General features: G+C 51.3%; 1 protein-coding gene across 5 annotated transcripts in view; it reads right to left on the bottom strand.

The window, feature by feature from the left end:
* The window catches only part of GABPB1 (GA binding protein transcription factor subunit beta 1), a 600,584-nt gene that overhangs the window by 1,826 nt on the left and 572,176 nt on the right, over nucleotides 1-26,582 (bottom strand). The gene's annotated exons all lie outside the window — the stretch shown is intronic.

Below are 26,582 nucleotides of genomic sequence, written 5' to 3'. Positions count from 1 at the left end.
CCTTTAATACTACTCACGTTAGTTACACAAAATATCAATGCACTATAGAAAATTTAATGAGAAAACAGAGATGAAAAACAATATAAAAAACTGCATAACGACGTTCCTATTGTTTGTAGTTAAAATCGAATTATTGGAAATTCGAGTTAAAGTGCATTGTACATATTGTTATTCTTTGCCAGTCTTTGTAATCATACTGGTCTAGCCTCCATCAATCGAAATATCTTGAAATAAATAAAAAACACACACATTAGCCATGCACAAGTTGTGCAAAAATAAACACTGGCATTTATTTGAATGAATATCATTCACACTGAGAATATTTACATTTACAGCGTTCTGGTAGACGAAAGATACACATACAGTGCCTTTTTTCATAGAAAATGTAGTACACAATACATTTTGGGAAAATACTTCACAACGAAATATAGTAACTAGGACACTAATGTATTTAATATCTAAACAACATGCAGTATGATGCAATCTCAGAGCACTAGGAAACGGAAGTTGTCATCTAGTGTTGGAGATAGTCTGCAAAAGACACAAGATGGCCAACTATGCCCAGACAATATCAACCTCCCATAGCTTTCACAAGTTATAAGGGAAAAGCCATAGGACCTTGTTGAACTGGACCCTCCGTGCAGGGTCACCACCAAACTTTTGTCATCACCCCTCCTATTTTTACTGAATTTGTTATTGTTGGCCCTAGGACTTGTGCACTTTACCCCTGCTGACCAGAGGTAAAGTGATTGATCTACCTCCTTAACACATGGTAAATTGGCTTACACCTTGTGGCCTATTTAATTTACTTATACGTCCCTAGTAAAGTGGCATACCATATACCCAAGGCTGGTAAATTAAATGCTACTAGTGGGCCTGCCGTACTTATTTTGCAACCGCCTTAAGTAGCAACTCGACTTGAAAAAAATAACCCCCTTGCCGAACCTAAAACTACCTTTTTATTAGATTGGAGTCACACCTAAAGTGGACCCCAAACAGCCCATGGGCAGAGTGCATTGTAAATAAAAAGTTGGACATGTAATTTTAAGTTTTACATGCCCTGGTAGTGAAAAAAGTGCTAACCTTGGATTGGGAGCAAGTAGAAAAGTCAAATTTGGTGTCAGAGAAATTGTAATTTAAAATCCTCTTTAATGGTACAGTCAAAATGTAAGTCACAATTTTGAAAACGCCACAATTAGAAAGTTAAAAGAAGAACAAATGATGGACGGAAAGCTAAACAATGCAAACAAGCCCCAGTCACATAGATCTGGGTTTAATCCATTGTTCTTTTGCTCACCACGCCACCCCAGTTGGTCCCAGCCATAAGCAAATCAGTCTTGACCCTGCTCTTCATAGGAACATTCCAGCCCAAACCACCAAGCCAGGGCCTCCCTAGTCCGGAAACAAGCATTCAGGGACCAGTTTCGCAGTATCACCCCCTCATCGGCAAGGCTAGCTTGAATCCAGTGGTGCAGTGAGCACGGAATGGCATGGGGAGCATTTTCCTGCCCTATTTTGTGCCTACAGTCTGTTCCTGGGTCAAATGATTGGGTGTAGTTGGCTTTTATATATTCCTCCCAAACAGCCACACAATAGAGGGATTAGGTGTGCCTGGATGAGCCATCACAGGCAGGATGAGGGGCGGGGGCAGAGCTGGGCACAGCCCCCACTTGCAAGTCGATAGGGTGTGCCCTGCCTTCACACAAAGAACTTCACACTAGTCCATTGTGCTTGTAGTAAGGCAACAGCCAGGGCAGGGAGGAGGGAAATTCCAAACACTTTTATTCTCCTACTTCAAAGGGGGCATCACGTATAAAAAATAGGACCTTCAGATCCACTCTTCAATACACTCCTGGACATGTGGATTCTACAGAAGAAGGACGTCCTGCTGCATAGCTGCTTGAAGTCTGCCCTGTTTGCTGAGATGGAAGACTTGACCTGCTCCCTTCATCCCAGGCTGAAGTGACTCCAAGGGTCAGCGGACCGCACTCCTGTTCTAAGCTATGGGGACACAACAAGCCCCAGAGGTAATTTCCCAACTGACCGACGTTGCCTGAGCCTTGCTGGCCTCCGATGGAGTGAGTTCTTGATCCCCAAGAGGTGCCTCCCAGGTCCTAAACCTGTGGTCTGTCATCAGTTGATCTCCTCCTTCTAGAAAAGGAGAGATCCTGGAGTTTTGAGCTCTGCGAAACCAGGAACAGTCCTGTTTGGGCCAAGCTCTTGCCAACACGCAGACCGCCAATGTGAAGCTATGGTGGACCTGACTCTCTGTACTGCAGCAACCACGAGCAACAAGAGATCTGCACTTCGCGCTACAGAATCGGTGGCCCATGGTGGCTAACAACGCCAATCTCCAGCAACAACCTTCTGCAACGCCCAACAGGATCTTCCAGCAATACCAATAACTGTACGCGACACCTGGCCTGCTCTACAGTGACGACAGTCCGCGACACTCTCCCTGCTGCTAGCAGCCTCCTCCACCATGAACGGAACTCTTTGCGCTGGACTTTAGAAGGTAACTTTTTCAGCAGGACTAACCTGTATCCGGCCTGTACTTCATTGGGGTTGGACTGAAGTTATGACTTTCACCCAGTGTCACAAGACCAGATAACCATGAATGGCGCTACATGCTTTAGGCACTATGCTTACCATAAATCTCCAGTTCTACAGACTGGATGTTTTTACTTTTGGTGTCACATAATGTATTCAATTTACTCTATTTTGCGAAATTAGTATGGGATTCTTCTTTTGTGGTGTTTTCACTTTATTCCTGCCTGAGTGCTGCATAAATACTTTACACATTGCCTTTAGGTTAAGCCTCACTGCTTTTTTGCCAAGCTACCAGAGGAATAAGCCCAGGTTATTTTAGTGACTTTTTATGGTTCACCCAAACAACTTTTGGGGCTGTAGCTTGAGTAAGGTCGCATTCCCCTCAACAAAAAAAACACATTTTCACAGACCTCATTATGAGTGACTCAGTAGCCCTTGTGTTCCTGCTGTAGAAACAAACTGAGGGGTTAGAGGAGGGAAACCTCACTAGAGTGGTATCAGCGCTGCACTACCATATTGGCTTCTGGAAAAGGTTTCCATTGGGGACCACTGGCCGTATGGGTCTATCCAAAATGATAGTACTTCCTTACTTACAATATCACTTGGCTAATCTTCCGCTCTCCCCCCACAGGAGGTTCTTCCATGAAATAAACTGTTAAGCAACCTCATATGGAGTTATTGCTGGTACAAGGTGGCACTAGCTAAGCTTCAACTGCTGCCAGCTAGGGGTGGGCTCAGAGCCCCCTAATTATGAGCAATACAATCTCTCTGGCCTATCTCTCTCGCCTGCGCAACACATGCTCAGAAAGAGGCCTGCAGTAGAATCATTTTTTGCAGCAGGTCAAACCTAAAGAGGAGCTGTCTCGACTGGTTACAAAGGCCTGTAAACGTTTCCAGCGAAGTTTATACATAACAAAGTGCACCAAACCCTGTGTGCCTGCCATAAAACGTCTGGGCTTACCTAAATACCAAGACTATCTCCGAATGAACTGTGCCTTTGAAGGGCTGTGGGCTTACTCACTTTAGGGGACCTTCTTTAAGATGGGCAACTCGTTACATTGGACTTGGTTGTTGACCAAAACAGCATCCACAAGTGCCAATTCCTGAATTACAGAGTCTTAACTAACACTTGCTCCAATTACTGGGGCATTACAGCAGAAGAGCCGCAGACCGTGCTCTCTTGTGCAGGCGCTAATCACAATGGACACAGGCCGCCGCCTCATCACCTGGCTGTATCGAGCGCTAAGAGATGTCACTGAGTACGCTCCACGAGCGTTGAGAGACACATACTGGAAGAGTGTTGCACAATTTGGAATGGAATAGGGTTCTTGAATACCCACACTCCGTTTACTGCAATACCCGATACAAAAATATCCAATTTAATGAGTTGCATAGGGCGTACCCAACCCCCGAGAAGCTTAATCAAAACTGTCCCGCACTAATTTGCTACTGGAGAACTGTAATGGACATCTTCGCCTGTAGCCAAGGGAAACAACAATTACAACGCAGTCATTGCAACGCACTACATTTACAACGCACCTGTTACACCGCATGTCACTACAGCACATGCCATTACAACACATTAAAAGGTAATTAATGGGGATTTTTTAATTTTAGTGTGGGTATGGTTTTTGGGGTACACGGGGATAGTATTTTTACCCCTACACTATCCAACACTCACACCACTGTTGCACTCACTGGAGTAGGAATAGTAATTTTTACCCCTACACTATCCAACATTTACCCTACTGTTGCACTCACTGGAGAGGGAATAGTAATTTTTACCCCTACACTATCCAACACTTACCCCACTGTTGCCCCAAAAGTATTATGTGTTGTAATGGTATGCGTTGTAATGGTAGTGTCTAAAAATGCGTTGTAATGGCATGCTTTGTAATGGTAGTTGCGGTGTGAAAACCGTGTTAAGGCATGCGTTGTAATTGTTTGCGTTGTAACGTCCTATATTCGTAGCCAACTGCCAAAACCTCGAAAGCTGGGAGGCATGTGTGTTGGCCTTTTCAAACATACCCCAAAAAAAACAAAGTGGCTGTCCGCTTCATTTACTTGGCCCAATTAGTAGCTAAGCATACCCTTATTACGATATGGTGGGCAAATACGCCTCACTCTGCGACTTCCTGGCACTATTCCTTATTAAGGTGGGCTGAAGTCAAAAGTAAGGCATTGAGGCAAGAGGCGAGGGAGCTTCCTAAATACTCAGGATCTACGGATGGGACAACATACTTTTCCAGCTTCAAAACGCTGGAAAGGATGTCTTGAGAGTGCTCAAAAAGGGCCTAGCAATGGGATCCACCAACAAACAGCTTGGCGCCCAGACTACATAGATCTCCTTGTCATCACTGGTGCTCTCACCCTCCAACATGCTATTCTGGCTTAACCCCTCTTATCTCCCTTTTCAATGTGCCTTCTCAGATACATCGTCTTGGACTGTGCCTCCGTCTGAGTGTATTGTTACTAAAGTTAGGACATTGGAAATCAAAGCTTCAGACATGTAAGCTGTTGCAATGTATTCCACATCTCAGATGGATTGCATCTTTCCCCGCCGGAAGAACGCAAAAAGTCGGCCTTCCCCCACCCCCTTCACTTCCGAACCAAGGAAATAGTCTGTGGAGAACCCCAAGGCTCCTCGTTCAGCCTGATCTTCAACACTTATATGACACCTCTGGTGTCGTAAGTGTTGGTAGGCACCTGGGCACTTAGCCTGCCACTTGCCTGTGGCCTCCAGTTCCTGCTTGTTCCAGCCTGATTCAGTTGCTGCAGTTTGCCAAGTAACACCGCCACTGCCCGGGTTTTGCCGCTCACTGTTCTTCATGCCAACAGAAGCCCTGCCCAACCTAGTACCTACTTAATGCAGGTCGCAGTGCAAGCGCACAGTGGACATGCCGAAGGCAACCCTATCTGCGTCTGTCCTACCTACATCGTGCCCAGCACCTACATCGTGCCCAGCACCAAGAGCCCTGGCCCTCCCGCCCCCCCCCCCCAAATACACCACAAAATCAACATACCAACCTCCTCAACAGCATGACCACCATCAGACTCACCCAACTGGTCCATGACCCCAAGCACACTGCAGGCCATATGCTAGACCCCCATCTTCACCACCAGCGACCACAGCCGGTTCAGCCACACAACGGTACTCACCTGGACCAACCACTTTAGCCTTCACTTTAACATCAGCAATTCAAGGACATCTACCCCCAGTCTGCCTAACACCCCCCACTACTGCTGGAGCAAAATCTCAAAGGACACATGGATCAATGCCCTCAACACCACCCAATGTCCTCCAAAATCCTAGACCAGAACGTCAAAAACTTCAACTGCTGGTTGACCAACTGCACTTACAGCGTCACTCCCACTGGCTACAACACTCACAGAAGGTCTATTAAGTAGGCTTGCGGGTACATTGAAGACCTCAGAACTGCTAAACGACACTGTAAACTACTGGAAAGGAGTTGGCGACCAGCAAGGACACGACCAACAACACCGCCTTCAAGACAGCCCTCAACCGCTACCATATACAGCTGAGAGAATCTAAGAAAAATGCCTTAGCCTTACCCATCAATTAATCAAGCTCCAATAACAGGAAAGAAATCTTTAACCTCAAAGAATTCTCCAACCCCTCAGTTGCAACAAACATTACCCCTTCACAGGAACTCTGCAACAACCTTGCAAACGTCTTCCACTACAAGATTGCCAAAATCTACAGAAAACCCCAGCTCAAGGCCACCAACTTAAAGCAACACAACAACATCGCTACCACCCCAGACATCCAACTAACCAAATAGAGCCAGCTTGCTCCAAAGGACACAGCCCCCATCATGAACTCGGTCCACTCATGGGCCCTAACCGACCCATGCCCTCACCACATCTCCAACCTAGGCGAAGCCAGAATCAGCCACGTACTCACCACCTTGTTCAACACCTCAATTGACACTGCCACCTTCCCCGTGGACCGGAAAGATGCAGAAGTCAAAGTCCTACTAAAGAAACCATCAGTCGACCCCACCGATCTCGGCAACTACAGACCAATCTCCCCGCTCCCGGCCAAAATATTAGAAAAAGCCATCAACCAACAACCCTGCTCACATCTGGAACAGAACTTCCTACTTGAGTCCTCCCTATCCAGATTCTCCAGCAACCACAGCACTGAGACAGCCCTCATAGCAGCTACCGATGACATCAGAGCCCTACTCGCCCATGGAGAGACAGTGGCTCTGATCCTTCTAGACCTCTCGGCTGTCTTCAATAAGGTCTCCCACCACACACTCATCACAAGGCTTCACAACAAAGGCATTCAAGGAGCCAATCTAGAATGGATTACCTTTTTTCCTCACCGGAAGAACGCAAAAGTCTGCCTTCCCCACTTCATCTTTGAACCTAAGGAATTCACCTGCAGAGTACTCCAAGGACCATCGATCAGTCCCACCCACTTCAACACTTAAATGACACCTCTGGACAGCATTGTCAAAACGCATGGACTTAACTTCATATCTATGGCGATGACACACAACTCATCCTCTCTGAAGACTTCATCAACACCATGACCAACTTCCTTAACTGTAGGACAGATGTTACCAACAGGATGAAGGCTGACTACCTGAAGCTCAACACAGAACAAAACAGAGGTACTGGTCTACGGAAACAAAAGCTCCACATAGGATGCATTCTGGCAGCCCTCAGAACTACTCCTACCCCCCACGGACCACACTAGGAACATAGGCATCATTCTGAACATGCTAACCATGACGACTCAGGTCAAATCAGTCTCCTCCTTCTGCTTCCTCATCCTCTACATGCTTTGTAAGATATTTAAATAGCTATCCCAAAGCTCAAGACCCACCATCACCCAGGCCCTTCTCTCCAGCCAACTGAACTAGGGCAACGCTCTCCAGGCAGGGTTCGCAGCTCATATCCTTCAACTCCTCCTATACAGCACACCACAGCCAGACTCATCCTGGATCTCCCTAGACCAACCCACATCTCCCCCTATCTCAAGGAACACCACTGTCTCCCTGTACAGAAAAGATGTCAGTTCGAGCTCCTGACCCACACATATAAGGCCCTACACAAGTACGGAACCAGGCTACTTGAATTACCGCCTGAACAGCCAACAGCTCACCAGGCACCTCAGCTCCACTTCCTTTTATCCAACCCTCACCCCCGCATCCGACGTAGTGTATGCTGGAGGTCGCTCTTTTTCTTACCTAGCAGCTAAGACATGGAACATACTACCCTTGCGTTTCAGGGCCTCCCCATCTCTTCCAGAGTTACGAAAGTCCAAAAAGATCTGGCTAGTCGCCTAGTCAACTGGACCCCGCCAGCGCCTGAATACCCCCCTGGTTGACAAGAAGTGCTCTACATATCTACTGATTGATTGATATTCCATACCTCCCACCGTATCACACTACCCTACCAAGCATTAATTACTAATTCAAGTGTATTGGTTTTGAAATCTACCTGTTGTAGCCTGAACGTCCTGGACTCGTAGAGATGAAGGGCTAGCTCGATAGACCACTATATCCAAGATGGCTCTGAAGAACTAGAGCACCGTGAAGGAGTCCGGTGTCATTTAGGGACATTGATGGAGAAACCCGATGTCAATAGGTCAGCCGACATCTGGAGATGGTTGGTGACTGTATTAGGTGAGCTCGCCTTCAGTATCCAGTCATCGACATATAGGGAAGATTGGTATTCCCAAACTGCGCAGATGGGCTGTGACCACCACCATCACCTCTGTGAACACCTGATGTGCACTGGTCAGGCCAAAGGTGAGTATGGAGAACAGAGTGCTTCTGGCCCACCTGAAAGCGCAGGAAGCGCCTGTGGGACTGCAGGATGAAAATGTGGAAATATGCATCCCTCAAGTCCAATACTATTATACAGTTCCCAGATAGAGAACCTGGGCCAGGGTTTGCATATGGAACTGGCCTTTCCTCAAGCTCAAGAAGAAGTTCAGGGGGCAAAAATCTAGGATGGGGCAAAGGCCTACATCCTTTTTTAGGTATCCGGAAGTTGCAGGGGTAACAACCAGTTCAGATTTCTGAAACCTGCACCCTCTGTATTGATTCCTTAGACAAGAAAGCTGGAACTTCTCCTTTGAGTATAGACAAATGGGTCTCTGGCAGATGTTGTGGGGGCATGTGTGGCACACCTGGAGGATAGGTAGGGAAGGATAGGGAGTAACCTTGCTCCATTATTTGGAGCACCTATTGATCTGGGTGATAATCAGGCGATCATGGGATGTCATGTTTAAATTAAAGAGGTTTAATTGGGGCTACGGAAGGGGGACAGGGGTCTGAGCAGAACGCTGCCAGTAAAGACTTGTAGACTACTGACTTGCTCCCCGACCACAACCTCTAAAGAACTGGGCGGCCTGCTGCAATTGAGCCGGCTGTTTACTTATCTCTGGAACTTTCGCGGCGGGAACTATTGCTACTTCTTCTGTACTTTTCAGACGTCCACAGTGCTTTGAGTGATAGCTTGTCCACTTGCCCATATGACGAGTTGTCAGTTAAATGTTTGTTGCATTTCATGTTCTTTTTTCAAATTTTATAGAACGTATTTTTTTTTTTACATTTTCTGAAACTTATTTTAAAGTCTCCTGGATTCCATAAGTGCAAGGACAATGTTTTATTTGCAGTTTTTAGGCAGTTCTGATGTATGTTACAGTGTTTGTTTGTTTCTTTTAATGACAGTACATAGCAGGAAATCGATTGAAGACTGACCTAAGGGTTCTTGATTACACCTTATGGATATTAGACAACTTAAAGATATTTGCAGGACATTTGGGTATATTTTATCGTTGAGGACCTTACGGTTTATAGGGCCCCGAGTCTGTGGCTTTGTTGTTTTTCCATCGGTCTGACTCGCCAGTATCAAATAAACGTATCATTATGTGTTTTGTACAATAGTGAATAATTAACTTTTCATTCTGAGGATGTTTTGGTTGCAGTTTTATCAATGTAACTGTTTGTTGAATTATATTGTATTTCTTTAACGGTTTCCAACAAATTGAATAAAGACTATATTGATTGATTGAGACAAATACCGTCTCTTAAGTTGGTCCCTTCCAAAGTCACAAAAAGGGCGTTGCTGCTGGGGAAGCTGACAGAGCCAAACCCAGAGAGCAGGGAGTGATGCTGCTCTCTTTCAAGGGCTGACTCTGCCTTCGCCCCGAATGGCTAAGAGTCATCAGAAGGTATAGTCATTAGTGATTGCTGTACATTTGTGCAAAAGCCTGAGAAGCGAATCCAAGCATGACATCCAAGCACCACACTGGCACCAACAACCCTTCCTAGACAGAAACTGAACCCAGGCCCAATTTAATGGAAAATTGAGCAGCTGGCCATCAGCAACAAACCATTGTAAGATCAGGTGAGCCTCAGGTAAAACATCAGCTGCCTTATCCTGCAAAGCGTGGGAGTATCTCCCCAAAAAGCACTAAGTATTTACAGACCTAAGGGCCAAACTGGCCAAAGAAAACATCCTTTTTGCATCCGATATGTACTAAAATATATAATCTGAATCTCAACCGGCATCAGAAACGTTGATACCAGCACCGGTGGCATTGGATTGGTCAACTGCGGCATCGAACATGGTGCAGAGGATTGAGCTAAAGGCATTCGATGGACCCGGAAGTGGCACCGACCTCAACCTTGGAATGAGGTCAGGAGGCACAGTTGGCATGGAGGGCAGATCCGCCAACAGTAACTCAGATGGAGGCCCCTACAGATCCAAGGGTCCTGTAAGGAAATTAATCTTTTGGTATGGTCACCACCAAGTTTTTGGACTGATCGTGCTGGTTTTTTCGAGTCGGAGTGAACTGAGGCCAGCTAACCAGACCTTAGTTACACCCTAAAATGTGTATTTTACATTGGCCTATACCCAATTGGCATATGCTAACTTACCTATAAGCCCCTAGTATATGGTACCCTGGGTATGCAAGTTAGAGGGTCACCCCAGGGACTGCAGCACTGGTTGTGCCGCCCTGGATGTGACACAGGTAAAATAAGTCTCGCAGTTCACCATTGCAGGCTGGAACAGCAGTTTCAAACTGCTAACCTGACTGCCATTTAAAGCAATGGCATAGTCAAACTTCCCCCTGAAGAACAAGTTACTTACCTTCAGTAACGATAGTAAGAAACATTGGTTAGTGATAGATTCCTTACCTTAGAATTACCCCCAGGCATCAGTACCCCTGCGCGTTGGAAGGTGGCGTAGTGCGGCTCCGCGTCCATCGTCGTGGTCACCGAGATGACGTCGCGGCAGCTACTTAGACGCAGCACTCACGCGCTGACGTCAGTTCTGTATATGACGAACAAGTTACTTACCTTCGGTAACGATATATCTGTAAGAAACATTAGTTAGTTAGATTCCTCACCTTAGCATATCCCCAGGCGTCAGGCTGGATCCGGAAAGATTTTTCGTCAGCAATACCCTTGCGTGTCGCTAGGCGTCATCTGCGGCTCCGCGTCCGTCGTCGTGATCGCCGAGATGACGTCGCGGCAGCTACTTAGACGCCACACTCATGCGCTGACGTCAGTTCTTGTACATAGCTTTCCGCGCCAGGAATGCAGAGCCATGCAAGAGACCGACACTGGTGCCAAAAAATTCTAGGGCCCTGAAAGGGATGACCTCAACCCTAGATATCGGTTCGCAGAACGGGGAGGATGGGTGGGTCGGTGAGGAATCTAACTAACTAATCTTTCTTACAGATATATCGTTACAGAAGGTAAGTAACTTGTTCATCTGAAAGAAACACGTTAGTTAGATTCCTCACCTTAGAATACATACCCCAGCAATACCAACTCAGGTGGTGGGCCTGCAAACCAAGATCACACCAGAAAGTCCTGGAGAACAGAACGGCCAAAGAAGCCGTCTCTCCGGACTTGGCTGTCCAGGCAATAGTGTTTGGCAAACGTGTGCAGCGAGGACCACGTTGCAGCCTGAAAGATGTCCTGCAAGGGGACTCCCCGGCCCAGGGCAGTGGTCGCCGCTGTGGCCCGAGTGGAATGGGCCCTCAGCCCTACAGGAGGTTCCTTTTTAGCTAAGGCATAACAGGCCTTGATAGACAAAACGACCCACCGAGAGATGGTTCGCTTGTGCACCGCCCGCCCCTTCCTAGCACCCACGTAGCCAACAAAGAGTTGGTCGTCCACCCAGAACTGTTTGGTGCGTTACAGATAGAAGGACAGCGCCCGTTTTGGGTCCAGACGGTGGAGCCTCTCTTCCTCTTTCGAGGGATGCGGAGGCGGAAAGTAGGTGGGCAGTGTAACAGACTGGCCCATGTGAAAGGCAGTTACCACCTTAGGGAGAAAGGAAGGGCGAGTCCTGAGAACAACTTTGTCCGGAAGGACAGAAAGGAAAGGAGGCTTAGAAGAGAGAGCCTGGAGCTCACTCACCCATCTAGCAGAGGTGATGGCAACCAGGAAAGCAGTCTTAAGAGTCAGAAGACGAAGGGGACAATTATGAAGTGGCTCAAAGGGAGCGCACATCAGAAAGGTCAAAACAAGGTTCAAATCCCACCGAGGCATTACGAAAGGGACAGGAGGAAATATGTGAGTAATGCCCTTTAAAGAATTGAGAAACAACAGGGGATTTGAAAAGAGAAGGCTGATCAGGAAGCCGTAAGAAAGCCCTGCTGGGCCAGGGAAAGAAGAAAGAGGAGAACCTCAGAAAGAGGGGCGGAGAGGGGATCCACAGCCTTTGCTGTGCACCATGCCACAAATTTGTTTCACCTGCAGGCGTATACTGATTTTGTGGAGGGACGCCTGGCTGCCAGAACAACATTACAGACTTCAGGAGGCAAGTCAAATGGCATCAACTGCCGCCGCTCAATCTCCACGCATGGAGGTGGAGGCTGGACAGGTTCGGGTGGAGGACTGCTGCGACAGAAGGTCCTCCTGAAGAGGCAGTTGTATCAGGGGATCGATCGACAAACTGAGTAGCCCGGGATACCAGTACCTTCGTGCCCAATCCGGAGCCACCAAGATGACTTGGGCCCGGTCGCGCCTGATCTTCTTCAGCACTCTGGGCAGAAGTGGTATAGGCGGAAAGGCGTACAACAGACCGCAACTCCACTCGCAACGAAAGGCATCCCCGAGCGAGCGTCGCCTTGTAAACTCCAACATGCAGAACTGCTGACATTGCACGTTCTCTTTAGTGACGAATAGATCTAACCAAGGCTCTCCCCATCGCCGAAAGAGGCCCTGCGCCTCGTCCGAGTTTAGACGCCATTCGTGATCCATCATGCACCGGCGGCTGAGTTCGTCTGCTCTGGCATTCAGAGAACCCGCCAGATGTTGAACCACCACGGTGATGCCCTGATGTTCCAGCCATGTCCAGAGGCGCAGAGCCTCCTGACAAAGGGTCCACGACCCCACCCCGCCTTGTTTGTTGCAATACCACATGGCGGTGGTGTTGTCCGTGAACACCTGCACTACACTTCCCCGGACAGAGGGAAGGAATGCCTTCAGTGCAAGTAGGATCGCCCTCAGCTCCAGTAGGTGGATATGGAGCCGGGACTCCGCAAGAGACCAGAGGCCTCTGATCTCCGCCTCTCCCATGTGGCCCCCCATCCCAGGAGGCACTCATCAGTCACCACTACATGCTCCGGTTGGGAGAGGGATCTGCCACTGACCCAATCGCGGTCCGTGAGCCACCACTGCAACTGTCTCGCAGTGCCCTCTGAGATCAGGACGTGGTCGGACAGGTTGCCCAGATGCTGGGCCCACTGAAACTTCAGGTCCCACTGCAGAGCCCGCATTCGCCATCTGGCGTGATGCACCAACAGGATGCAGGAGGCCATCAGACCCAGAAGCCGCAGCACCAACCTGACCGAAACCCGGGATAGAGGCCGAAAGATGGGAATCAGAGCCTGAATATCCCAGACCCGCTGTTCTGGAGAATAGGCCCGGAACTACGCCGAGTCCAGAACCGCTCCGATGAAGAGGCGCTGCTGGGAGGGACTCAGATGCGACTTCGGCACATTGATGGAGAACACCAGCAAATGCAAGAGGTCGGCCGTAGTCTGGAGGTGGGAGACGACCGCCTGGGGCGAGCCCGCCTTCAACAACCAGTCGTCTAGATAGGGGAAGACTGGAACCCCTAATCTGCGCAGATGAGCTGCGACCACCGCCATCACTTTCGTGAACACCCGAGGGGCACTGGTGAGGCCGAAGGGGAGCACGGTAAACTGAAAATGCTCCTGGCCCACCATGAACCGCAGGTAACGCTGGTGGGCCGGCAGGACGGGTATGTGGAAATAAGCGTCCTGCAAGTCCAACGCTACCATCTACAACAACTACGACCTACTTCTGGACCAGGAACGCGCTCAATGGCCCCCCTTGGCCAAGAGGGCCGTAACTTCCTCCTGCAGAAGTTGCAAGTGATCCCCCGACAGGCGGTGGCATGGCTGGAGGGGTCGCCTCTAAGGGGAGGGAGTAGCCCCTTCGGACGATTTGCAGCACCCACCTGTCCGATGTGATGGTGCGCCAGTGGAGCAGGTGATGGCGAACTGCCTCCCACTGGCGTAGAATGGGCCTGAAAGCTCGGACTAGGAGGGCTTTGAGGCGGATGCTGCTGGGGTAGATGTGGACGGACCGGCACGTTGTCCCCCGGAGTCCGCGACCGCGTGGAGATTGATTCTGCGGCCTGTGGCTAGTTGGACGTGAGGGGGCACCCCTTCCTTGGCCACGAAAGAGCCGAAAAGCGGAAGTTTGCGGGCACGGGCCGAAAGGCCCAAGGACTTGGCCGTAGCCCTGGAGTCCTTAAAGCGCTCCAGCGCACTATCCGCTTTGTCGCCAAAAAGGCAACTGCCATCGAAGGGCATGTCCATGAGGGTGCTCTGGACATCCCCAGAAAAACTTGTGGACCGCAGCCAGGTGTGGCGATGAAGCGCCACCGTGGTCGACATTGCCCTGCCCAGCGAGTCCGTTGTGTCCAGTCCACATCGGATTGCATGCCGTGCCGCATCCCGCCCCTCGGCAAGAGCCTGGGTGAGTCGTGTCCGGGCCTCCTCTGGACACTCGGGCAGCACATCCTCCACCATATCCCACAGTGAGTGGGAGTAACGATCCAAAAGACACGCGGTGTTGATAGACCACAACCCCAGACTAAGAGAGAACAGCTTCTTCCCAAACTGTTCTAGTCTTTTGGATTCCCGATCCGGGGGGAGCGGACGGGAAGGAGGTCTGGGAGGTAGAGGCCTGGATAACCAGGCTCTCGGGTGTGGGGTGTTGGGACAGAAAACTGGGGTCGCCCGGTGCAGGGTGGTGGCGCCGGGCCACGTTCTGGTCCACAGGAGGAACTGTGGAGGGCTTGGACCAGGTGCCCTTAAGAACGTCAATGAGTGCTTCATTGAACTGCAGCAGAGGCTCCAAGGAGCTTGCTGACGGTTGAAGCACTTCGGAGAGGAGGTGAGGAGGCTCATCCTCACGGCCACAGCAGGCAGTTCTAGCCCGAGGGCTTCAGCCGCCTTGCGCAGCACCACAGAAAATGCAGCACCTTCCTCTGAAGCCACAGTCGGAGGAGAGATGAAGCCAGTGTCAGGGGAGGTGTCAAGACCACTGGCATCCCCCAGCTCGTCTGCCCAGTCCTGAGATAACTGGCCCTGCCGGGCCAGAGGGTCCTCAGACCCCTCCCAGTCGTCATCATCATCCGATTCCTGGTATACAGGTGGAATGATCGGAGCCGGGCAGAAGATGAAATTGCCACCCATCGGTGTCGGGTGTGGTGCCAGACGGCGCCGCTCCAACGCCGGGCCCGGACCGGGACTAAACTGGGGAACGGAGTCGTCCGGGGACAGTGCCGGGGGTGGCACCGAAGGAGTCGGCGCCGGCGGAGGGGTCGTGAGGTCGGCCGGCGCCAACTGGGATCCAGGCCTGGATCACCCAGGGACCTGTGACGCCGGGACCGAAGTCGACGACGGCGCCGGAGCCGCCGGCTCGCTAGGCCTCCCAGTCGAGCCTGCAGGGCCCGAAGGCGCGCCGGCAGGCGTCGACGGCGGAGCCAGGTTCCTCATGGCCATGAGGAAGGAACTGACCTTTGCCGGAGTCGCGTCAGTCCCAGGGAGCAGTTCGTATGGGGACGGACGGGACCCCTGCGGCTCCGACGGAGCCTTGCGGGTGGTGCCACCCGGACCCTTAGATGAGTTGCGCGACCGGCGAGGGGAGTCAGAAGAGCGATGTCGCTTCTTCGACCTCTTGCTGTGCTTCGACTTACCGGATTTCGAAGAATTGGACCCCGACGAGCGGTGGGGGCTGTGGCTCCGCGACCGGTCCCTCGACCTCCTTCTCGACCGGGACCGTGAGCGGCGCGGAGCCAAATGCCGGTACTCTAGTAGCTCGTGGGACTGCTCCCACCTAGCTTTCCAAGTCAAGGCCCGGCAGTCGAGGCACGACTCGGCGTCGTGGTCGGTTCCAAGCCAATAGATGCACCGGCGGTGGTGGTCCGTGACCGACATCAGTCGGTGACAGGAGTCACAAGCCTTAAAGCCAGGCATCCCTACCGGCACCAGAGTCGATGTCGACAAGAATAGAACCAAAAGAGTTCAAAAAAAGTTTACTCAAAAAGTGACTAAAAGGGTATGCTCTTCCCGGATCGGCGCTTACTGGCTCGGAAAAAAGAACTGACGTCAGCGCGCGATGGCAGCATCTAAGTACTCCGACAACGTTATACCAGCGATCACGACGCAGACGACGGACGCGGAGCCGCAGACGACACCTAGCGACGCGCAAGGGTATTGCTGACGAAAAATCGTTTCAGATCCAGCCTGACGCCTGGGGATATTCTAAGGTGAGGAATCTAACGTGTTTCTTTCAGATTTTCCGTGCCAGGAACGCAGAGCTATGCAAGATACTGACCACTGGTGCATTGAAACTAGGGCCCTGAAAGGGATGACCTTAACTCTAGAAATCAGTTCGCAGAACGGGGAGGATGGGTGGGGCGGTAAGGAATCTATCACTAACTAATGTTTCTTACAGATATATCGTTACCGAAGGTAAGTAACTAGTTCATCTGAAAGAAGCACGTAATGATAGATTCCTTACCTTAGAATAGATACCCCAGCAATACCAAACCCGGTGGTGGGTCTGCGAACCAAGATCACACCAGAAAGTCCCGGAGAACAGAACGGCCAAAGAAGCAGTCTCTCCAGGCAATAGTGCTTAGTAAAAGTACGCAGCGAGGCCCGCGTAGTTGCCTGACAGATGTCTTGTAAGGGGTAACCACGTTCAAATGCCGTAGTGGCAGCCGTCGCCCTGGTGGAATGGGCGTGCAGCCCCACCGGAGGCTCCTTCTTAGCCAGAGAATAACAGGCTTTAATACACAAGACGACCCATCTGGAGATAGTCCGCTTGTGTACGGGCGGACCTTTCTTGGCGCCAACGCAGTCAACAAAGAGCTGGTCATCCACCCGGAACTGTTGTGTGCGGTTCAAGTAAAACGAGAGCTCACGTTTTGGGTCCAGACGGTGGAGACTCTCTTCCTCTCTGGAAGGATGCGGAAAGAAGGTGGGCAAAGTGATGGTTTGCTTGATGTGAAAAGCAGTGACAACTTTTGGCAAAAAGGATGGACGGGTTCTGAGCACAACCTTGTCCAGATGGACAGACAGAAAAGGAGGTTTACAAGAAAGAGCCTGGAGCTCACTCACTCTCCTAGCGGAGGTGATGGCAACCAGGAAAGCAGTCTTCGAAGCTAATAGACTTAGAGGACAGTTGTGAAGAGGCTCAAAGAGAGCGCACATCAAGTATGTGAGAACCAAGTTCAAGTCCCACTGTGGCATCACAAAAGGAATAGGAGGGAAAAGGTGAGTAATGTCTTTGAGGAAACTATTTACAACAGTGGACTTGAAAAGAGAGGGTGATCAAGGAGCCTGAGGAAGGCTGAAATAGCAGAAAGGTAGCACTTGATAGTGCCCAGAGCAGAGCCCTGCTGGGCCAAAGAAAGAAGGAACAAAAGGACTTCTGAAAGAGGTGCAGAAAGGGGATCCACAGCCTTTGCTGTGCACCATGCCACAAATTTGTTCCACCTGCAGGCGTATACCAACTTAGTGGAGGGATGTCTGGCTGCCAGAATGACATCACAACCTTCAGGAGGCAAGTCGAAAGGAATCAACTGCTACCGCTCAATCTCCACGCAAGGAGGTGGAGACTGGGCAGGTTCTAGTGGAGGACCGTCCCCTGCTGCTGCGACAGAAGATCCTCCCGAAGAGGCAGTCGGATCAGGGGCTCGATGGTCATACAGAGTGGCTCGGGATCGCAAATTCTTCGAGCACAGTCCAGGGCCACAAAAATGACTTGGGCCGGGTCGCGCCTGATCTTCTTCAGCACTCGGGGCAGAAGTGGTATAGGTGGAAAGGCGTAAAACAGACCGCGGAAAAGCGTCGCCGAGCAAGTGCTGCCTTGGAAATTCCAACGCGCAGAACTGCTGACATTGTAGGTTTTCTTCGGTGGCGAACAGATCTAACCAAGGCTCTCCTCACTGTTGGAAGAGACCTTGCGCCACGTCAGAGTGAAGACACCATTTGTGATCCATCATGCACCTGCGGCTGAGTTCGTCCGCCCTGGCGGTCAGTGAACCTACCAGGTGTTGAACCACCAGGGAAATGCCCTGATGTTCCAGCCATGTCCAGAGGCGCAGACTTCCTGACAAACGGTCCACGACCCCACCCTGCCCTGTTTGTTGCAGTACCACAAGGCGGTGGTGTTGTTTGTGAACATCTGCACTACTCTCCCCTTGATAGAGGGAAGGAATGCCTTTAGTGCAAGTTGGATCGCCCGGAGCTGCAGAAGATTGATATGGAGCCGGGACTCCGCCGGAGACCAGAGGCCTCTGATCTCCGCCTCTCCCATGTGGCTGCCCCATCCCAGGAGGGACAAATCCGTCAACACTGTGTGCTTCGGTTGGGGAAGGGAGAGGGATCTGCCATTGACCCAATGCTGGTTTGTGAGCCACCACTGCAATTGTTGTGCAGTGCCCTCCGAGATCTGGACATACTCGGACAGGTTCCCCCGATGCTGCGCCCACTGGAACTTCAGGTCCCACTGCAGAGCCCGCATATGCCATCTGGCATGATCGACCAGCAGGAGGCCATGAGGCCCAGCAGCCTCAGTGTCATCCTGACCGAAACCCAGGATAGAGGCCGAAAGATCGGAATCAGAGCTTGAATATCCTGGACTCGCCGTTCGGGAGGATAGACCCGAAAGTGCGTCGTACCCAGAACCGCTCCGATGAAGAGGAGCTTCTGAGCGGGAATCGGGTGCGACTTCAGCACATTGATGGAGAACCCCAGTAAATGCAGGAGGTCGGCCGTAGTCTAGAGGTGGGAGACGACTGCCTGGGGCGAGCCCGCCTTCAACAGCCAGTCGTCGAGATAGGGGAAGACTGGGACCCCTGATTTGCGCAGATGAGCTGCGACCACTGCCATCACTTTCGTGAACACCCGAGGGGCGCTGGTAAGGCGAATGGGGTGCACGGTAAACTGAAAGTGCTCTTGTCCTACCGTAAGCCGTAGGTAACACCGGTGGGCCGGCAGAACGGGAATTTAGAAATATGCGTCCTGCAGATCCAACGCTACCATCCAGTCTCCAGGGTCGAGGGCAGACAAGACCTGAGCCAGAGTTAACATCTTGAACTTTTCCTTCTGGAGGAAGTGATTGACGTTCCGGAGGTCCAAGATAGGACGCAGGCCCTTGTCCTTCTTGGGCACCAGAAAGTAGCGGGAGTAGCAACCACGTCCTACTTCTGGCGCAGGAACGCGCTCGATGGTCCCCTTGGCCAAGAGGGCCACGACTTCCTGTTGAAGAAGTGCCAAGCGATCCCCCGACATGCGGTAGTACTGGGGTGGCATGGCTGGAAGGGTAGTCTCGAAGGGGAGAGAATAGCCCCATCGGACTATTTGTAAAACCCACTTGTCCGTAGTGATGGTGCGCCAGTGGGGGAGGTGATGGCGAATCCTGCCACCCACTGGGGTTTGATGGGCCTTAAAAACCGGACTAGGAAGGTTTGGAGGCAGTGGTGGCCGGGGTGGAGGTGGACTGACCCGCCCGATGGCCCCCTGACTCACCTCGGCGGGTCCCACGTCCGCGCTGGGACTGTTGCTGCGCAGGCCTGTGGCTCTGAAGCGAACATGTCTGGCGCCCCTTCCTTGGCCACAAAAGGAGCGAAAAGCAGAAGGCTAAGGAGGGAGAGTGGCAGAAAGGCCCAAGGACTTGGCCGTAGCCCACGAGTCCTTAAAACTGCCTTGTTGCCAAAAAGGCGAATGCCAAAAAGGGCATGTCCATCAGAGTGTTCTGGACATCCCCAGAGAAACCTGTTGTCCTCAGCCAGGCATGGCAGCGGAGCGCCACTATCATGGAAATCGCCCTGTCCAGCAAGTCAGCGGTGTCAAGGCCACAACGGATTGTGAACTTGGCTGCATCTCATCCTTCAGCAATAGCTTGAGAGAGCACTGTCCGGGCCTCCTCCGGACACTGAGGCAGCACTTACGCCACCATATCCCACACAGAGTGGGATTAACGGCCCAAGAGGCAACCCGCAGACCTGAACTGGCGGAAGAAAAATATCTTCTTACCGAACTGCTCCAGTTTCTTGGATTCCCTGTCCGGGGGTGCAGTAGGGAACGCGCTTTGGGATGTAGAGGCTTGTACAACCAAGCACTCAAGGGCGGGGTGTTGGGAAAGGAAAAGGGGGTCGCCCGGGGCCGGGCGATGGCGTCGGGCCACATTCCTGTCCACAGGAGTCCCTGTGTTGGGCCTGGACCAGGTGCCCAAAAGAACGTCTAAAAGTTCATCATTAAAGGGCAGCAGTGACTCCGCAGAGGTAGTCAATGGCTGAAGCACTTCTGTCAGGAGGTTAGTCCTGACGGCTACTGTAGGGAGTTCGAGGTGGAGGGCCATGGCCACCCTACGCAACACCACTGCCTAACTCGCACCCTCCTCCGTAGCCACGGTAGGATGAGTTAGCAGGCCATGGTCAGGAGAAGTATTAAGACCACTGGCATCCCCCAGCTCCTCTGCCCAGTCCGGGTCAAACTCACATTGAGCTGTGAGAGGGTCCTCACACCCCTCCCAGTCCTCCCCTTCCTCCGAAAGCTGATGTACAGGCCGAAAATAAGGAGGCTGGACATAGGGGTAGAAAGGCCCCATCGGCGTCTGAATCGGGGCTGAAACCGGGGACGTCGTCCAGTAGCATGGGCGACATTGGAGGTGGTGCCGGTGGGGTCGACGTCGGTGGAGGCGTCACAAGGTCAACCGGCGTCGACCGGGATCCACGCCGGGATCCAAGGGGGCCCTGGGGCGCTGATACCGATGCCGGAGCCACCGACAGTAAAGGGTGAGGACCCCCAGTCGGGCCCGCGGGGCCCAAAGGCGGATCGGCGGGGCCTGTCGGCCCAAAGAGGCTAGCCATGGCGGACAGAAATTCCTGCAGCTGGGCCGGAGTCGCCGATGGACCCATGAAGGGCGGGTAGGCCGATGGCGACTGCGTAGGCTCCGCCGGAGCCGCGGGGGAAGCACCACCCGCACACTCAGCCGTGTGAGGGGAAGCCGGAGAGCGATGGCGCTTCTTCGACTTCTTGTGATGCTTCGTCTTACCTGACCCAGAGTGCGAAGACTTCGATCCCAACGAACGATGGTGGTGGCTCCGCGACCGGCCCCTTGGCCTCCCACGGGACCGGGACCTTGAGTGGCGCAGAGCAGACTGCCGGACTTCAAGCAACTTTCGGGACCACTCCAGCAAAGTCTTCAGCGCCATGCCCCGGCAAGTCGGGGCACGACTTGGGATAGTGGTTGCTCCCCATGCAGTAGAGACACATGCGGTGCGGGTCCATCACGACTTCATGCGTTGTCAGTCCCCGCAAGACTTGAAGCAGGGAATCCCTGCGGCACCAGGAGTCGATCAACTCGAAAAACAGAGACAAAAGGCATCGACAAACTCAATCAAAAAGTGACTAAGGGTACCGCTCTCTCCGGATCTGCACTTGCTGGCGTGGAAAAAGGAAGAACCAACGTCAGCGCACGAGGGCGACATCTAAGTAGCTAGCGCGACGTTATCTAGGCGACCACGACGCCAATGACCGATGCGGAGCCGCACGACGCCAATGACCGATGCGGAGCCGCACGACCCCACCTTCCGACGCGCAGGGGTACTGCTGCTGAAATCTTTCCAAATCCAGTCTGACACCTGGGGGTAATTCTCAGGTAAAGCATCTATCACTACGTGTTTCTTTCAGATATATGTGTATGTCACCCCTATGGCAGGCCTTACAAGCCCTAAGGTAAAATATAGTCCATTTCATGGGCTGAACAAGTATTTTACATATTCTGACAGTAAAAATGTGAAAGTGATGTTTTTACTGTAGAACAACTTGGTCGTCCCCTTGGCAAGCAGATAGTTACACACTGACTCCCTCAGCTGTGCCAACTCCTGAATGATGCAACCAAAATTGATACTCCAAGGTATCATACAACTTGTTGCATTGAGCCCGACCAGGCGCTCTAGTCGAAATTAATGTAACAGGTGGTGGTGTGCAACTTTTACAAAGTTGCGACTTTGTTGCCTTCAATCTCCTGTGCCCTTAATGGTTACACAAGAAGCTTGAACCCGAGACAGCTTTCTGCCCTCCTAGGGAGACGTGCAAAAGACTCCCAGGAAAGGAGCCCATAGGTGCCTGCATAGGAGAGAGGTGTTACCTCCCTCTTGCAGGAATCCACACAGGTGCTCGCCCAAAAGGTGAGCTTGAAGGCTGAAGCCACCTTTGAAGAGCAAATGGGCAACACGTGGGAGAGGGGCAGCCCCTCTATTTAGGTAGGCTAGCTGGCACACGGAAGGAGAGGGGAAACCTCTTTGTCAAATCGGTTTTTCAGGGGCATGTAGGCCCCTTGGTAGCCACACTTCTGAGTTGGGCTAGAGAGCTCTGGATACCGAGGGAGGGGTTCTGCCATTTAGGGAGTGGACAGAATGGTGCATATTTAAGTACCCAGATGCCACACCTCCCAGGAAATGGTCACAGGACAGTGGCGTAACATTAGCCCCTGCGGAGCGGCGGTCCCGCAAGCTCCAGGGGACCCCCTCCGGCTCTGGCCTGAGAGCTTCTTATTGGGAGTCTAAAGCGTGTGGGTGCTCTCCATGTACTTTGCAAGGGGCCCCCTCAAGTTTTGTTACGCCCCTGTCACAGTAGGGAGGGAACTTGGTAACCTGTTGGCTTCTGACTGCGTCTACCCTGATGGCACTTTCAGCGCATAAAATGGGCAACAAGAACTCGGATCTCGTCTGCACTGGAAGGAGTACAAAGGAAGGACTGCCCAGCTGAACCGTGGAAATGGCAATGAGGGGCTGCATCGGCGTGGACTACAACTTCTGAACCCGGTGGCTAGCAAAGGAGAAGGGACTGTGCCTTCTCTTTACTGCTCGTGGAACAGTCTTCTTCAATACCCAGCTGAAGCAAGAGACCCCAAAGGTCAAGTTGGCCTTTGACCTGTTCGCAGCACAGGGCCACAACAGCTAAAGAAGCCTGCAGGGGCAAGTTGGTACTCCAGAATCTTCAGACCAATGCCAACCACTGCTGTGCAGCACCAGAGACTAGAACTCAATCCTCAAAGTTATACCCACATGCACTGGACCAGGGAGTGTCATTGGAGTTCAGCTTGGTCAACTAGAAGACAAATTAATCAAGGGTTTAGGTTTGGCTGTGACCGCGGTGCTGGGCAACTGGCAGTACACTGGCGACTGGGCTTCTACCAGGACTGTGAAGACATCGACCCTGTATCGAGGGCAGCCTCAGAGAACCGGGGAGTAGCTCTGACCTCTATGAAGCGCATCCTCTACAAGGGCATCAGATGTAACTTTGGCTCACTGATCAAAAACCCCAGTGATGGCAGAAGAGTTAGAGTCAGCCTTAGACTAGTTAGACTAGTCAGTTAGACTAGCTTTAGAGAAAAGAGAAAGAAGGGCTCATAGATGGAGAGACTGTTAGGTCTGCCTTCTCTTGTGACCCCTTTTTGAAGAATGGTTGGACCAGTAACATCTGTATAGAGACGTAGGATTTCCCAGTGACAGCAAGTGAAAATATTAACAGCCACAACAATTGCATCCTTTTGCCATTTCCAGCAAACATCTGGGAAGATGAGGGTTCACTGACTGTTAAATGTATATATCTTTGTATGTGTTATTGCTGCCAGTAGTTCTTTTCTTCTACATAGAACTGATAGGTCCACGAGGGCTCTCGTGGCTTAACCTCTATTTTCATGGACCTTCACTTTTTTTCCCTTTCAGATAGAAGACCAATATTGTTGTAAATTGTGGAAAGGAGACGCACACATGCGACCAAGAAGGATGTCTGCTTCTTTCTGGGAAGCTCCCTTCTTTTTCGTGGCCGCCTCCATTGTGACTGTCAGTATTATGCCCTTGTTCAGGGTTTGAGTCTGTCAAAACTTGCTCTCCGAGATCTTATGATCATGACGGACATGTAGAAAAGAAAGGACTCTTCTGTAGTATGCTTTAGATTAATTTGCAGGCTGAGAGGATCCCTACCAGCAATCGGATGTCTAGTTCACATGCTAAACACTTCACTGCTTCTCTCAGAGGCACAAAATCACTAGAAAACAAAGGATGGGACAATGGGCTTCTGCTCTTTTTTGGTAGTTTTGACACTTCCCTTCCGTCAGCTTGCACAAATCAGCAAGAACACCATGCTGTGTCTGATCAGTTCACTGGGCCTGTGAGTGGTGGCCGGGAGTCTTGGTTTTGTTGCTTATAGTACCATGGCAAACTACTTCCTCAAACATTTGTAGCAAACTCCTCAAATTTGCTAACAAAGCATGGACTGCAGTGCTAGTCCTAGAGGAGGAAAATTCAGCTCAAGACGACTGCATGGGGCGTGGCCTAGCAAGATGGCCAAGTAGACACAGGCTGAATCCGACAATCATCCTGCAGTACTCAAGCAGCAATCCCCCATTGATGGGTTAGGTGGATGCCGCTTTCACCCTGGGACAAGATGAGTACTTAATCCTGTCACCCAGAGCGAATGGCTTGCTCTGGCAAGAGAGCGGCCTTTAGAACACCTGGCGCCATAGAGAAGCACAGAAAACAAAAGCGGGACGAGCCTCCGAAACCCAGATGGGCAGTTATACGGCTAGACCCCACTTGAATGAATGACCGGGTAAGTGGTGCTGGCACGACTACCCACCTGTGATTCCGCTTGCCTGGAGGGGAATGGGCTCCTGCAGGGAGATGTGGCACTGGAACGGCTGGCCCAGAGTGGTGAGGCCTGCATCAGTGGAAGAGCAAGGCAGCGAGCCCTGTACTTTTGGAAAGGGCAGGCTCTGGATGGGGTGCAAGCTGCACTGAGGGCTCCCCGAACTCCTGCTGAAATGAAGAGCCCTTCAACCGCCAGTTCTTAGTGGCGAAGGGGCGGTTTCTGGCCTGCGGGACAGTGATCAGCGGTCCCACCCTGTGGTGGCGCTGCCTCGAACCTGATGCGCCCTGAAGGACAGCACTTCGCGATTCTGAGTGGAAGATCTGGACAGGATTGTGGAAGAAGAGGCACATGCCGTAGGCTTGAAAAGGAATGATTAGCGGGCCCGACATGGAGGCAGCCCAGGAGGAGGTGGCTAGCCTGCTTCCTACGAGTGACTCCTGCAGACTGGGAGAGAGGTGAGCGCTCTTGGAGCAGCCACGGCTCTGGGTCAGCTAGCCCACAAGGACTGTGACCAGCGGTGCCGGCGGACGGTGAGCCGAGGGCCTCGTGTGTGAGGTTGGCACTGAAGCAGTAGTGTGTGGGGGAGCCTGGCAGGAGAGTGGGAGCCTGGACGCGCAGGACAGTGGGAAATTGTTGCTTATTGTGAATCTTTAGCCCTCTATCCAGCCAGGATGGTGGAGCTGTGGGCCTGCCCCTGCGCATGGAATCCCCCTGGGCGATTGTGGGACCCTGGCCTGGTATTGACTCCCTGAAGACGGGCGAGAACCCCACTTTCTGCATTGTCTTGGCAGTTCCTCCAGGAGACAGAGGGGGCCGGAGGCTAGACTGGTTGCCTGCTAAGATCGTGCCCCAAAGACAGTGGGGGCAGTGTTTGAATACGATAGAGGACAAGAAAATAAGTTACTTACCTGTAACTACGGTTATCCAGTATTGGTATCTCTGATAGATTCACATGCCTGAATCATTCCCAGTCATCGAGATGGGAGTCCCACGGTACCATAATCAAGCAGTATTTTAAGAATGCCATAGGCTATAATGGCCCTGAGCCATATTAAACATAGGCTATCTATGTCCTTATTTAAAAAGGACCAAATGCTGAATGCTGCAAATCAGTTGCTAGCACCCTCTAGAACCTTCCCAGCAGAAGCAGTTTCCCTCCAATTTCCCAGCACAAGTGAGAAGTGAGTATCTTAGTAAATAACAAGGAAACAGACTCTACAAGGAGGAGGGTGGGTGCATGTGAATCTATGAAAGATACCAATACTGGATAACCACAGTTACAGGTAAGTAACTTATTTTCTTATCCAGTATTGGGGTATCTTTCATAGATTCACATGCCTGAATCAGAGTAGCAAGCAGTCACATCCACTTTTAGTTTGTCTGTTGTGGATGGTGGTTGAATTCTATCATGTAGTGAACTCCAAAAATTCGAGGTAACATGAAAAACCCCTGAGGGCTATACCTGTGAGTACGGTTATGTTTATCAATGTACAGATTATACTCTTAAAAGAAAGGTAAATTATCACTTATATACTAGCATTTCCATATACACAGCATTAGCGAGAGGAAAGGAAAATGAAACAACAGCGTACCTAATAGAACACCTTACTTAGTTATGCTTCATATCTTCCAATACATGTCGGTTTTTGAAACCACCATAAGACTCTTTCCAACGACTAGAAAGAGGCTTACCTTAATGGAAGAGATGGCGAAGCACCGCCTGGCAAACCGCTGCATCTGCATCCTGTGCGGATTCCAGGCAGCAGTGCTGCATGAATGTGTGAGTGGTCCTCCAGTTTGCAGCATGACATAACTT

This window comes from Triturus cristatus, chromosome 3_1 (assembly GCF_964204655.1).
Source record: "Triturus cristatus chromosome 3_1, aTriCri1.1, whole genome shotgun sequence".
Taxonomy (NCBI): domain Eukaryota; kingdom Metazoa; phylum Chordata; class Amphibia; order Caudata; family Salamandridae; genus Triturus; species Triturus cristatus.
Note: the sequence above shows the minus strand (reverse complement) of the source record. Positions and strands in the feature narration are given on the sequence as shown.